This window comes from Condylura cristata, unplaced genomic scaffold (genome assembly GCF_000260355.1).
Source record: "Condylura cristata isolate star-nosed mole 26May11 unplaced genomic scaffold, ConCri1.0 scaffold00025, whole genome shotgun sequence".
Classification (NCBI taxonomy): domain Eukaryota; kingdom Metazoa; phylum Chordata; class Mammalia; order Eulipotyphla; family Talpidae; genus Condylura; species Condylura cristata.
In genome coordinates this window covers 4,193,513-4,207,951 of record NW_004567126.1, presented here as the reverse complement: position 1 = coordinate 4,207,951, position 14,439 = coordinate 4,193,513, and positions in this window count along the sequence as shown.

The window sequence follows — 14,439 nt, the reverse complement described above, 5'->3', positions numbered from 1 at the left end:
TTTTTTTAAAGATTTATTTATTTATTCATGCAGAATTGGGGTACAGGCCAGAGATGCAGAGGGTGAGAGGATTCACCAGGGACAGAGTGGGGAACAGAGAAGTACACTGGCTGAGGGGAGCAGCTGGAGGGTCAGGAGAGGTCTGACGCGCCATGTGGATCTCCCCCAGGGCAGGCGGGGATTGAACTCATGTGGAAGTGACTTAAGCTTCTTAGTGCTGTGCTTTAACCCGCTGTGCCACCAGGGAGGGCCCTGATATTAACTTTTTACAATGAAACAAAATAAATTTTTGAGGCATTATGCAATGCATATAGAGGTGCATATGCATTATACAGATGTCTTTATTTAGTTCTTACAAATATTTGATGAAATATATATTTTCCCAAGTTACACATCAGACTTTTGGAGGCTAGTTTAGTTGTCTCAGGATAAACATTTCCTTTATGGCAAAACTGGACTTACAATCCATCTATTTATTAGTCTAGAAGGCATGTTGTTTGTCAAAGTGCTATCATTATTGATCAACTAGGAAATGGTTGACTAGTTGATGACAGTTGTATACATCTCAAATATTTATTCCTTAGTTGCTGAGTATCATAAAATGGTTCCTTTTAACTGGTAATTTCATAGAACATGCAATGCCCCTGACTCTGAATGTTCTAGGAATACCTGCTTAGAGAGATAGATACGCATATACATAGAACCAAAAACAATATTTATTGAAAGACTCTTCTTATGACCTATTCTTGACTATTTCAAACACAGTCAGTGTTCTAAACCCAGGGGCCCAGTGTGGTGCTTTAAGTCTCACCAATAGGGTGTAATGAAACTGCAGTATAGAGGAGCACAGCATTCAGCAGTGACTACAGTGAGTCATACCCATGCATGATTTCTGACATGTGTAGAATGCTGGGCATGTCAGTGGTTTGTTTTCCACTGGAAAAAAATTGGAAGGCAGTGCAGTGTTTTGGAAATACATGAGTTTTACAGCCTTTTCAAGTATACCTGAGTCCAGAACTAATCTCAGACACTTTCAGCTGCACAGCTGTCTAACTAGCAAGCCCTCTCTGAAACTCAGGATGCTGAGCAATAAAATGAAAGTAATAATCATGTTCTCCAATAAGATTAGAAACTATTTGTGAAAAATGCTTGGCACTTAATAGGTGTTCAGCAAATAGAAGATTTAAGTATATGTCCCATGTCACTCATTCTGTCTAGAAACCCTTTCACTTTTCTTACTGGGCAACATAGTTTCACTTTTCACTACCCAATGCTAATCTCCACTTCTCTTTGAATCCTGGGCCTGCCGCTCAGAATTAGATACCTTGCCTCTGTGTGTTGACAGCACTTTGACCTGACTTGTGATAGGACACACCACCTGTTCATGTGTGCTCACCTCTCCATCATTTTACACTAACTGTTAGTTCTTGAGGTCAAACTGTCTGATTCACACTTCTGTCTACAGAAGGAGAAACTAACACAGTTTCTCTGGAATGCATGAATGAATGAGAAAGCTGACACCAGAAGGCAGCATATAGATACAGGAGTTACTCAGCATTACGCAGAAACAAGTCCATCTCTTACTTTCCAATCTTCTGCTGAACTAATGATTAGGAAAAAATTACTTTTGATTAAAAAAAAAACAGAAAAAATTATAGGTAAGAAAGAAAATGAAGGGCCTTTCCTGGTGGTGCAACTAAAGCATAGCACTATGAAGCTGTCCACAGCCACGGCAGCATGAGTTAGGTCCCCAACCAGGAAGCTGACCCTCATGGCACAGCAGACCTCTCCTGTCTCACCTGCTGCCCCCCTCAGCAGTGTATTTTGGTCAGTCCTCCTGTTCCCACTCTCTCTGGTGAATCCTTTCACTGCCTGCACCTCTGGCCTATACCCCAGTTCTTGTATGCATAAGTAAACAAATCTTTAAAAAGAAAGAAAATGAAAATATATTGCATGATGTGTCCATTTTCTTGACAATTATTTTACTTCTGGCTTTTACTTACAAATATTTAGAGAGTAAAAATTTAAAAGTAACTACCTATAAGACTGTATTTAGATGCCCAAATACCCACTCTGTCAGTAAGTGCTGTGTACCACAGACTGATGTCACACTATGACAGTAATATATTTAAAGTCAGACAACACCTTGGAAGAATCTGGTCACTCAGTGTGACACAAGAGGTTACTCTGAGTTTATACCTGAATTTTAACTGTAATGGCAATCAGTTATAATGAAGTACTTTGGGAACAGAGAGCCAGAAGGATCAAGTAGGAAAATGTCATTTTGTATCAGAAAATTTTCAGTAGCAGAGATGTCCAATAATGGAGAAGATCGATAAGTTAGTTAAATGTAGATAGAATTCAGTACATAGGATACAGCTTCCACTAAGAGCCATTCACTGTCCCAAACGTTTCACAATCATTATGATACAGTTTATTAACTAAAACCTATTATTTTCCCTATATCTAATCCTTATTACACATAGCATTTAACTTGACCTTTTTAATGACCTTCAAATGTGGGATAACATTTTGCTTTATAGAGTAGATAAGAAAAGAATGTCAACAAAGGCTCCATCTTTAACTCTGTGTCAGAGAAAGTTAGTGGTGCCCGAAGAACATATTCAAACTCACCCATATTGATAGAGGTTTGTTGTTGTTGCTAGTGTATACGTATTTAAAATAATAATATGTCCTATGGTGATGGCTCACAGGTGAGTTGGTGGTGGGAATTTTATGGCATCTACACCTGAGAGGAGAATGTATGCATGGTACAAAAATGAACAATGCCTAAACCAAGTTACAAATGAAAAATTAATAAACATTTTTATTGTATTTTATCTTTAGAGAAGTTTTAGGTTCACAGTGAAGGTACATAGAAGGTACTAAGATTTATCCAATGTTCCCCATGATCAACATTCCACACTACATTCATACATTGCTGCAATTGATCACCCTTTATCAACACATCATTATCACTGTCATTTACATTAGGGTTCATTCCTGGTGTTGTAATTCTGTGGGTTTTGTCAAATGTAGACTGTAGTCACTATTGTGTTGTTATGCAAATGGCTCTGTTGCCCTAACCTGCTTCTGTATACCTCTGATGCATCCCCCTGCCTCACCATTGGCAACTGCTGACCATTTTATCTTCATAGTTTTGCCTTTTGCAGAATCTCAGTGAGAATTGCATAGTAACAGCCTACTTACCCTTATAATATGCACGTAAATTTCCTCTAAGTCTTTTTTAATGGTTTGATAGCTTATTTCTTTGTGGTCCTGCATAATATTCCACTGCTCTGCATGTACCACAGTTTATCTGTTCACATGCTGAAGGGCATCTTGGCTGCTTCCATGTTTTGGCAATTGTAAGTAAAGCTGATATAAGCATTCATATGCAGGTTTTGTTTTGTGTGAGTATTAGTTTTCAACTCCTTTAGGTAAATTCTTTTTTTGTTTTGTTTTTTATAGATTTTTTTTATTTATTCATACAGAATTGGGGTACAAACCAGAGGTGCAGGGTCAGTGAGAAGCTTCACCAGAGACAGAGTGGGGAGCAGAATAGGCAGATCCACAAAGTTCACTGCTGATGCGGAACAGGGGACGGGTCAAGAAGGTCTGTCACAGCATGTGGATCATCTCCAAGGCTGGGGATCAAACTTGTACTGAAGTGGCTACCACTAGCTTTTAGTGCTGTGTCCTTGCCTGTTGTGCCACCAGGGAGGGCCCCTTTAGATAAATTCTAAGCAGTGTGATAACTAAATTATTTAGTAAAAGTTATTTTAGTTATAAATTACCAAGTTGTCTTATGAAGTGGCTGCACTGTTTACATTCCTACCAGGGTTCTTCTTTTTCCACATCCAGGATTGGGTGTCAGTATATGTACTCTGTAGTGCTGTCCAATTTTAATTTGCAATTTGCTGTCCCATTTTAATTTGCAGTTTTCTAGTGATATTGGTTGTTGAGCATTTTTTAACATTCATAATCTTGTATCTCTATACCTTCTTTAGTGAGATGTATATTTAGGTCTTTGGAATAATTTTTAATCACATTTGTTTTTAATAAGTTTTAAGAGTCATTTGAATATTTTAGGTAACAGTCCTTTTATAAAAATAATCTGTTGAAAATATTTTCTTTCAGTCTATGTTTTTTCCTACCATTCCCTCAACATTATCTTCCACAGAGAAGGTTTTAATTGTAGCAAAATCCTGCTTACTAATTGTTATCTTAGTTGTGAGAGTCATACTCTTCATAGCCTCTCTAGAACATTACTACACCCAGGGATTCAAGGTTTTCTTCTGTTATCTTCTGGGAATTTTATATTTTCGCATTTATTTTTTCTAAGTCCTTTTGAGTTAATTTTTGTGAAGATTGTAAGACCTGTATCTAGATTAATGATTTTCATATGTGCATGTCCAGTTGTTCCACCACCATTTTCTAAAAGGAATATCTGTTTTCCATGCTTTTCCTTCTCAAAGATCAGTTGACTGTAGTTATGGGATCTTTTCCTTGGCAACCTGCTCTGTTCTGTTGATCTGTTTGTTTCTTTTCTTCCCCAGTAGAAGACTATCATTGTGACTACTGCAGCTTTATATTAAGACTGGAAACAGATAGTGCCCACCCTCTACGTTTGTTCTCTGCTACTGTACTGCCAATTCTGGTTCTTTCCCTCTTTGTGCTCCATTTATCAATATCCACAAACTGACTTAGTTGATTTTGACTGGAATTTTATTGAATCCTGACATCAAGTTGGAATAATAAGGCTTTTAAAGTAAGTTTCAGTAAAAACTATGACTTGATTTTCTGGAAATGAGATATACTGACATGAATATTCTTAACAAATAATAGATAAAATGTCTTTAAAAGGGAATATATTCTCTTCATTGTAATATTAAAAAAATATATTTTCATATTAGAAAGCGTTGCATGATAAATTGATTCTAGTTCAGCAGGCTAGGGAAACTACAAGCCTGTAGGCAGTCTATGCAAAAGAAGTGAATGTCTGAGTGTTTACACTATTAATAATTGCCTAGTCCCTTATGGTTTCATAGCTTCTGCCAAGTCTCATTCATAATACTACCTCATGCTGCCCAGAGTTCATGAAGAAGACTAGATTAAGGATAAAAGAAATCCTTTGGGTGAAAATTTGTAAAGATAATCATTTGCCTCAAAGGTAAGTGTACTTGCTAGACATTTGATTTCAAACCCTGGTGACTATTTTACATTTATGTTCTTTCTGTTCGATTAAAGATGTTCACAAGATAAGTTTTGAAACTAAAACCATCTCATATGAGTTTCCTGAGATCCTTTAGGTTATACGTGCAAAGGCAATATGACTTTTCCACAGATTACTTTTCCAAAAACTAAATGTACTTCCTGCTCTTGCCAGGTTCCTAAATAAACACCCGAATGATAACTAAGATAGAAGATTTTCAAGTTTCTAGACTAGACTATAATTTTTTAGTTGCATATGTATACATATATTTATGAATTATATGTGCATGCACTAATATACTGTCATTTTATGGAAATATGAAAATGCAAAAGGATGACATTTAAAAGGATAAGCTATAATACATATATAAATATGAAGTTAAATGCCAAGAATACCAACTAAGAACATAGAGTACATTTGCTTTGAACAACTGAATTGGATAATGGAGAGGTAAGGATGCCTCACATTTTTATTAAAATTTTTCCACTTCATAAAACATTTGTCTTATTAGACAGTAAAAGTTTATTTGAATTTTGAATTATTTTCCCTATACAATATTTTTTTGAAGAAAAATATTTATTCATGCATACAAGAGCAGGGGTGCAGGCCAGAGGTGTAGGGGTGACAGGATTCACCAGAGACAGAGTGGAGAGCAGAACAGGCAGATGAACTGAAATATACTACTGAGGGGAGCAGTGTGTGAGACAGAGAGGTCTTCTGTGCCATGTGGGTCACCTCCCTGGCTGGTGATGGAACTCGTGCTGCAGTGGTTGGGAATAGCTTCATAATAATGCCCCTTAACCTCTTGTACCACCAGAGAGGCCTCATAATAATATCTTAAGTACCTACAAATATACAGAATTTGGAAATCCTTGGTCTAAACTCCTTTGCTTTAGCATGAAGAATGCTAAATTAAAATACTGTATTCTATGTTAGAAATAGCATTTGCAAGACAAAAGGGTAATAAGACATAACTGAACAATTGATTAAAGATTCTGAAATTTATTTCATTTTCATATACTTAGTTAATTAGCAATATGTAATTTATTGAATATCTATTTCCAGGCAATAGGCAAGATACTTGAGATTTAGAAATCAAGCATAAGCAGGACTGAAAATGGAAAGATCTGATACCCAACTGAACTGTTATTTTTTAATATTACATAACTTACTGGTTTTCAGCTTATATTTTTAAGTATGCAAAAAGGAAAGGCACAATAGAACTTCCAGATTTACAGAAATGCTTTGAAGATCTTACAAGCTCATGGTTCAATTATGGGGGCAACTTTGAGTTAAATGTTCAGGTTTTTCCTTGAAATATAAGAAAAGAGGACATCACAAAGGATAATAGTTGGTGGGTATATGAATCAGCAGTACAGATAAGAAACAATGAATATAGTAAAGCAGTAACATAGGGATGAAAATAGAACATTCCTTGAAAAGAAAAAAATGGGCAGGTAAAAATAAAGCCTAAAACTGCAGACAAGTGCTTGGGTAGGAGAAGCTAGTTAAATGCTATGATGTCACTTACCAATGGTCAATACCCATGGGCTAGTGAGTCACAGTAGCAGTCAGTCCATTTTTACTAAACTGTTTCGTATTTTACAATTATTTGAAAATGTACAAATAAAACTTAGAAATCTGATACTGTATTCAACATCTAATCAATAGTTAATATTATCAGAGTTGGTATTATAGATATTCAGCTTAGGATCTAAACATGAAGAGGAATTCTGATATGCTTGTGTTGTGGTTGTAGAGTTCCAGGTTTTTCTTGGCAATCAGTTTTCATAAGTGATGACTAAGGCCTGTAATCACTCTAAATATTTGCTACCATAAGGTGTTACCTCTGGAAAGCAGAGCAAGTGAGACTTCTGTGGGCTCAAAGGAGGACTGTTCACTGTAAGAGGAGTAGGCTCTTCAAATTTCAGAGTTCGTATTTCAGTTACTCTTTGGTAAAATGGTTTGACCCTTGTGTCAATTTCAAAATAAAATGAGATGGACGCCCTCCTCCATTTTCAGTCTTTTTGCTATATCATTAAACATTCTATATCCCTGTGTTTATCCAGTTGCACAACAAATCAATAGCACATGAATTTTCCACCCACTTTAGTATTTCTTACATTGACTTATATTGAACAGTAGTAAAACTTCAAAATAAACAATTTCTTGGAGTTGTTTTATGTGGCTATGAGAATCTCAGATTGAAATCTAACTCTAAGTCTAAGAATAAAAAAAAAGTGTTTTTTACTTTTTTTAAAGATTAACTTATGCATAAAGTACTGGGATACAGGCCAGAGATGGGGGAGAGAGGGGATTCATCAGAGACAGAGTGGGGAGCAGAACAGACAGATTGACTGATATATATTGCTGAGGGGAGCAGCAGGCAGATTTGGAGAGGTCAGCCATGCCATATGGGTCACCTCCCTGGCCAGGGGTGCTGCGGACAGCTTCTAGTGTTGTGCTTTAACCCTTTGTGCCACCAGGGAGGGCCAGTTCAGGATTTTTAATGCAACATGATTCTACAGATAATTTTGAAGCCCTCCTTTACATCTGGCATTCTTGTTGCTTGAAGAAATGCAAAGATAGGATTTCGGTATAATTCAGAGAATGTTTATTTAATGGATACCTACTTTTATCTGGCATTCCATTCAATATTAAGATGCAGAGATAGTTTAAAATACGTATTCCTTTTGCTCAGAAAGATTATAGTTTATCTGCAATGAAAACATTATGTGGTGATTGCTATGATAAGTGGAAAATACCTTACCAGGTTAGATGTGTTAAGTGGCATTAGCAATGAAAAACTAAATGTTTATGGCTTTTAATAAGGGTCATTTAAATTAGTTTGAGCAGATTATAAAGACAGAGATAAGGGTTAGATGGAGCAATTCTTTCACATAGAAGAAATAGCTTGCTGAAGTGTCAGGGACTTTTAGAAAACAAATTGAATTAATATTGTGATTGCTTAAGCTGAGGTTATTGGTACGTTGCCACTATCCTCCTGATAATTATTTCTATAAACCTAGACTGTTAACTGAGAAGACCTGTGCTAATACACCGAGGGAATTTATTCTGACTTACCCAGATGGACACTGTATCTGCCACCAGGACAAACCAGAAATGGCAGAGTGTTAGAATCCTGGAAGCACCTCTCAAGCAGTGGTGATTGTGAGAGGTCACCCAGTGCCAGAACATCAGGACACCTAACAATCAACAAGTAGAAGAGACAAATGATAGGGTGAAGGTATTATCCAGCTGCTAGCCACTAAGTTCATTAGTCATTCAGGGTCCCAGAATAGCCAGGATTAGAAGATTGAAGATGATGAGGCCTAGGATAGAGCATGTGATAGAACCTGTAGTATGGATACTAATAATGTAAATCTTCATTTCTCATCCAAAGCACAGCAGTTCACAGATGACTACTTGAACTCTCAGATCGGCTAGTCTCCATCTTTGGTACCGTACTTTCACCATTGTGCTTGTGGACATGTAGCCATTGGTGACAGATGGAGGGTTAGTGTGGTCCTGTATCACAAGCTCCATCTAACCACATCTGAGTATCTAGTATGCTGCTTAATGTCTAAACTGTTATCAATATCAGCTGGTGTCAGCTCTGGGTGTTGTGCTGTTCTCTAGGAAGGTAAAATTCTTCCCAATGTTTGTTCTCATGGAAAGACATTATCAATAGTAGACCTACAAAGAGTGTCATAGCCTAATTATTTCAGGCTGACTATCTCACAGAATATCTGAATTACTGTTATAGGATCTCATATGTTTTAGACACATTTTATGGAAAAGGAAGTGTGACAACATTTTAATAATCAACAAATCAATTAGTTATACCATTACTCATCCACCCACATTTCCCAGGAGTTCCCATTCTGATAGAAGATTGGGAAGCCGTAAAGGCTTAGTGGGAGTGCAAATTTGGTGTTCATGCCTATGGATCTGGTATAGATAGCAGTGATTTCTGATATTTGGGATCCCAGATGGATGAACCAAGGGGGAGAATTAGGACTGTAATCCATCATCATCATTCTCAGTGATCCACTTGGAAATTTGTGCTTCTCACAAATTGTGACTCTCCTGAATTAAGATTTCTGAATCTAATGAGAGTTCATATGCAACTAGGATTCCATAAGGCAAAAATCTATGACCAGCACTATTTATTTTAGATTCTTTAAACAAATGGACACAGAAATCTGTTACTGTACTGATAGGATTGATCATGTATGATAATTTTATGTATCAACTTTAGTCGGCCACACTTGCCCAAATACTTGGTGAAACATTATTTTGGGTATGTCTGTAAAGATATAATTGGATGAGATTAACACTATGTATAGAAGATTGTCCTTTGTATTTTTTTTAAAATACAGATTACCATCATTCCAAAGCAATTCAAAAGATTTATTTATGCATACAGAACTGGAGTACAGGCCAGAGGTGCAGGGGTAGTGAGAGGATTCACCAGAGATAAGCGTGGGGAGCAGTGCTGTGCTTTAACCTATTGCACCAGCAGGGAGGGCCCTATCAAGACTTTTAAAACCTTAAAGTCTCTTCAGAATTGAGACAATACCTATTTTCCAAAACTTAGCCCCTACCTTTTTGATCATTTCATATTGTATGTTTTGTTTTCCATTAAAATTACAAATACCAAGGAAAGTCTTATTCTGAATGTCATTCATGTCACTAGGCAGGAATAGTAAACTATCCACTACATCTTTTAGCATAACTAAAATGAACAAATGATCTAATTGATAAATCATCCTGTTATGAAGTTGGTGTCAGTGAGCATCCATGTGGTCCCATCTGTAAAGTCAAGTTTGTGGTCTGGCTGTCCAAGAACAAGTGCCCAAGTGCTATGACATTGTACCATCATTAAAGACTCTGTATCATTTGATAACTCTTTATAATGTTTTTTGATTTGATGTTTCCAACAGTAACTTTCAATGTCATTTTAAAATTGATGTTGTGTTGTATTATGGAATTTGCACTGTAGAGATAGTGCCTTTGAGTAGTGTTCAGGACATGGACATGCACATACCATGGAAAGACATAGAAAATATTTTAGGAACATTTAAGAAAATGATCGTAATTTACTGATACACTTTTCAATATTGTAGTGGAATCAGAAACATAAAAAGACTCAAAACAAAATTTATCTTCATGATTATTCCAGTTCTAACCTATGCTCTTTGTAGGGAACCTTATCTCACATGAAAAGTAACCCAGAAAGAAAAGAGTTATGAATGGTTTAGGAACAATATTTTTCTTCTAAATTTTTTTTTCTTTAAAAAAAATTAGCAATGCAATATGTGTAGCAGGTATATCCTGTACTTTTTAACTATGAAAATATTTTAGCTGACTCTGAAAAATATGGTGGTAACCATAGGAGAAGGGAAAGGTGGAGGAAAAGGCAGAAGGGGTAAATTTGATAGTGTGATTTACCAAGAAATTCAATGTGGGTAAGTGAAGCATAGACACATTTCAAGGTGCAAAACTATGCTTGTGAAATTACATAAACATTTAAACCATTGATAAAATGTAAATTTTGGTTAAAAATTCCAGTTAATTAACCTAAATCTACAAAATCTTTTTTTGTTTGCAACTTACTAGGAAGAAAGATGAACACAATAATATTGAACACTTGCAAGCACTACTTAGATATTTTTTAAGCATGTAATTATTTTTTTAAAACCCCTTTCTATCTGTTTATTTTTTGCTTTGACTTTTTTTAGACATTCTATCTACCTACCTACCTATCTATCTATATATCTATCTATAATAGTTTATTTTTACATCATTTTGAGCATTTTTGCATCTCATTTGCAATTCCCTTAGGCTTCCCATCACCAAATCACCCATGTGCCATGACCATAGTCCAGTGCACTTCCCTCCACCCCCACAAAATGTCTCTGGTATATAGCTGCTCATCATTATCATTTAATTTTCTCGCCTGTTCTGTTATATTCCTGCTATGAGAGAAACCATCCAGTATTTTTCCTTTTCTTTCTGGCTTATTTCACCAAGCATGATCTTTTCAGTCCATCCATGTTGCTGAAAAGACACGTGTTTCTTTCTTTGTTTCTTTTTTTGTTTCTTTCTTTCTTTTGGGTGGGTTGTTGATTAATATTTCATTGTGTGTATGTACCACATCTTTTTAATCCAGTCATTCATTTTTGGGCATTTGGACTGTTTCCATGACTTTCCAATTGTGAATAAAGCAGCAATAAACATGGGGGTGCAGGTATCTTTTTGAATCACTGTTTTTGTGTCTTTTGAGTAGATACCTAGGAGTGGGATTGCTGGGTTGTAGGGAAGTTCCATGTTTAACAGTTTGAGGAATCTCCAAACAGTTTTCCATGGTGGTTGTACTAGTTTGCATTCCCACGAGCAGTACAGGAGAATTCCTTTCTTTCCACATCCTCACCAACATTTGTTATTGCCAGTTGTTTGAAGATGTGCCATTCTCAGTGGGGTGAGGTGGTATCCCATTGTGGTTTTAATTTGCATCTCCCTTATTACAAGTGATGTTGAACATTTTTTCATATGCTTGTTCGCCATCTGCATTTCCTCTTTGGTGAATTGTCTTTTTAGCTCTACTGCCCATTTTTTGATGGGGTTGTTTACTTTATTTTTGTTGAGTTTCATCAGTTCTCCATATATTTTTGTGATCAAACCTTTATCGCTAGTTTTATGCTATGTTTTATGTTATCACTGTTTATTTTAGTATTTAATTACATTCTCAATTTTATGAAATAGTAAATACTACAGAAAGCAATTACAAGACCTGAGTTGATAAAATTGTCTGAAAGTTCCTGCACATATTACATCACCTCCAGGATTATTGTTTTCTATCGCTCATCTAAACTGATCTAAATAGGCACTCCAGAGAGGAAGAAGGGTCATTTTTGACTCATGGTCTGCCTCAAGATAATGCTAATGCAATAATCTTAAACACAGTACACCCACCACTAGATAATAGATATGTTTCACATAAGACTATATTAAAAACATACATTCTTATCTTTTATCAGTCCTGCACAAAATGATTTGGTGTGACCAAATCAGCTTTATTTCTTAGCTTGGAAAATATTAACTAAAGAACCTAATGTTTCATTTTAAGCTATTAATGTATATTATCAGACACAATGAAAGTGTGCTGTCAGTGATTAGTCAACTTGATGATAAACTCCTAAAAATAGACTTTAAAATAACAGCATATCAAAATAATTTAAAACTATGCTATAAGAGAAGTTTTGTTATTTACCATTAAACAACTATAACCATATATTACTTTTTAGAATTTGTATTTGTATACTTATTATTTATTCATTAATATTACCACACCTCCATCATTCTTTTCCTAGAGATCCATGACAAATCCATGACAATCTCCTGTTTAAAGGAAAAAGACTACACACAATCTGAAGTCAGAAGTTGATGGCATAGTGTAAAATTAGACAAAATACTACCTTATATAATGCTATAATCTGTGATTTTTCATAGTCTTTTCATCTCTAGACAGAGACATAAGATGAATTGATTAGTGGGTTGTGAGTAGAAGTGCCCTGAAGTATTTGCAGAATGTCACCCTCCAATCCTCACAATGGCAAAAGGCTTTGCTACAATGGAGGTGACTGGAGATCAAAGCTGTGATTTGTTGAGACACTGCACAGAAAACCAATACATAGCCTTACACCCATGGGGCCATAGTTTGAGCAACAAGGAAAACACTGAAGTTTTAAACTTTTTTGTGTGTGCTAGCATTATATTCTCATTCCTGGCTTTTGCAATAATTTTGCCTTTTTAAAATTAACATTGAGAATGAACTAAAAACTTAGGGACTTATTTAGTAAGGGGAAGGAGATCGCAGATTAGTGCTCACTTAAAAATAGGTTATAGAGGGTCCTCCCTGGTGGTGCAGCAGGTTAAAGCACTGCACTAAGAAGCTTAAGCCACTTCCTCATGAGTTCGATTCCCGCCTGCCCTAGAGGAGATCCACATGGCATGGCAGACCTCTCCTGACCCACACACTGCTCCCCTCAGCAGTGTACCTCATCGATTTGCCTGTTCTCTACCCCATTCTGTCTCTGGTGAATCCTCTCACCCTCCACACCTCTGGCCTGTACCCAAGTTCTGTATGAATAAATAAATCTTTATAAAAAAAAAAAAGAAATAGTGCTGCCATGAGCATAGGAGTGCATGTCTGTCTTTGAATTAGTGTTTCTTTATCCTTCAGATCGATACCTAGGCGTAGAACTGCTGGATCATTTGGCAGGGCCTTCCCTGTTGTGCTATTGAGCTAAGTTTTTATTTTAAGGGGCATTTGTAGCATGCATAGGCCTGCAAGTTCTCCACAGCAAACATTTCATCCTGTTGCACAGCTGTAGCAGTTTGTAGTGCCAACTCAGCTATGGATTCTCTTCTGTTTAACATTATTTGTTGACTCCTGAGCATGCTGCAAGAAAACATGGTGATATTAAGAGAGAGTCTCTGCTCTTCAGCAGATCACATGTCAAAAAGCATCTAATATCTGTGAGTTGAAATATTTGTTGAGAAGGGTGGGAATCACCCTTTTCTAGGATGAAAAATCTCTTGTAGTTACTCACAAGCTATGGAACAGACAGACTAATAATGGACTTACTGCCCACATAGACATTGAATCACAGATAAAAGTTGCAACTAATTAATCACATAACCCTTCCAAAGTTATTGTACTGCTAAGCTGCTCTGGGAGAAGAGCAGAACCTAAACATTGCAATAAATTAATTGGAAGCAGAAGTCCTTGTTTCTAAACTCCAGTTAATAATTCAAATCAATGTCTGGCTGTGTGACTCTGGGCAACTCAAGTTGCTGGGACCTTTGGTCTCTCATCAGATGTAAAACAAAGTGATCTTGAGACAAAGTGATTGTTAAGGTCCTAGTAACCAAAGAACATGGTTTTTAAAGTAGGTTTACACATTAAACAGAGATAATATGGCAGTTCATTAAAACTGAGAAAAACTGAGGGAAAGGATGTTCATTTTTTTATTATTTATTAAGAATTGTCTGATTTTTTTCAGGTAAAATTTCCCAGGTGTATCAAATGCAAAATAGAGATAAAAAATCCACCAAACTATTTTTTTTCAATTTTATATATATTTTACATGATTCTTCATTTTTGTACAACAAATGTTTTCCTTTTTAAGGTGTAGTGCGTAGATTCCCACCACCAA